The sequence below is a fragment of the Echinops telfairi genome, unplaced genomic scaffold (genome assembly GCF_000313985.2).
Source record: "Echinops telfairi isolate 266 unplaced genomic scaffold, ASM31398v2 ScPeMD7_7404;HRSCAF=8442, whole genome shotgun sequence".
Lineage (NCBI taxonomy): Eukaryota > Metazoa > Chordata > Mammalia > Afrosoricida > Tenrecidae > Echinops > Echinops telfairi.
In genome coordinates this window covers 127,706-129,622 of record NW_022111304.1, presented here as the reverse complement: position 1 = coordinate 129,622, position 1,917 = coordinate 127,706, and positions in this window count along the sequence as shown.

Genomic DNA, 1,917 nt, shown 5'->3' with positions numbered 1-1,917 from the left:
ACAATTGATGTGTGTATGGATTGGGATAACAGTTGTATGAGCCCCTAATAAAATGTTAAAAAAAAAAAAGAAACAAAAGTCATAAAAAGACAGGAAAGAAATAAAAGATCAAAACAGCTGTTAGATGAGACTTTGTAACTTGCTAGTAAAGATAGAGTAGCTAAAGCACATCGAGTGAAACGTTTCAGCAGGGTGATGAAGCACTGGAAGCACTTACTCATCTATGCAAGGACATTAGAAAGACAGCTATTTGGACAACTGACTGGAAGAGATCCATATTTGTACCTATCCCAAAGAAAGGTGATTCAACAGAATACTTAAATGATAGAACAATATCATTGATAGCACAAGCAAATAAAATTTTGCTGAAGATCATCCAATAATGGTTACAGAAGTCCAGTGACATTGAGTTGCTAATGGTTCAGGCCGGAGTCAAAAAAGGGCATGCAACAAGGGTTATCATTGCTGATCTTAGCTGGATCTTGGCTGCCAGTCAGGAATACAAGAAAGATGTTCACTTGTGTTTTGTTGACTATGCCAAGGCATTGTACTGTACGGGAATCCTGAAAACAAAAGGGAATTCCAGAGCATTCCATTGTGTTCACAGGAAATCTGTACATGGAACAAAGGTTGTGTGAAAGGAACCAGGGTTTCAGATCAGGAAAGGTGTAAATTAGGGTTGCATCCTCTCACCATATTTATTCAAACTGTATGCTGAGCAAATAATCAGATAATAAGGATTATATGGAAAATAATGCAGCATCAGGATTGAAGGAAGTTTTATTAACAGCCTGCAATATGCAGAAGACACAAGCACCTGCAGATGAAGACCAATATGCTTACATTTGTACCAATCGGTAACATCATGACAAATGGAGCAAAGGTTAAAGTTGTGAAGGATTTTGTATTGTTTGGATCAACAATCAATACTCATGGAAACAGCAGTCAAAAGATCAATAGCTTGGGCAACTGTACAAGATCTCTTTAGAGTGTTGAAAAACAGGGTGTTTACTTTGAGCACTCAGATGTGCCTAACTAAGCCATGGTATTTTCAAATATCTCACATGCATTTGAAAGTGGGAAACTAAATACAGGAGACAGTGGAATCATCAATGCATTTGAACTGTGGTGCTAAAAAAGAGTGTTGGAAGTACCATGGACTGCTAAAAAGTCCAAAAAATCTGTGTTGGAAATAGTTTGGCCAGAGTGCTCCTCCTTGGACATATTGTCAGGCTACACGAGTCCCTGGAGAAGGACATCATGCTCAGTAAAGCAGAGGGGCAGAGGAAAAGAGGAAGGCCCTCAGTGAGCTGAATTGACACCCGAGATGCATTGCGGCTGTGACAATTGGCCCACGCATAGGAATAATGTGAGAATGGTGTAGGACCTGGCAGTGTTTCATTCGGTTGTGCCTAAGGTCGCTATGGATCAGAACCAACTGGATGGCACCTAACAACGACACGTTTTGTTATTTAGTTATACACATCTGAAGATTTGTTTCCTTCTATGTTGAAGTACAGTCCATGCCAAAATCTTTCATCTTTGATCTTCATTAAGTAAGTGCTTCAAATCCTCTTTGCCTTCAGCAAGAATAGTTGGGTCATCCACTTTCTACAGATGTTTCTTTAATCATTTTTGTGGGGGACTCTTACAGCTGTTATCACAATCCATACCTATATCAGTTGTGTCAAACACATTAGTACATATGTTGCCATCATCATTTTCAAAACATTTTTTTTTACTTGAGCCCTTGGTATCAGCTTCTCTTTTTGCCACCCCTCCACCATCCTCCCAACTTCATGAACACTTGATAATTTATAAATTTGTTTAGTTTTTTTTTTATATATATCTTATGTCGACCACTGTCTCCCTTCACTTTTCTGTTGTCTGTTCCCCTGGGAATGTTATATTTCAAAC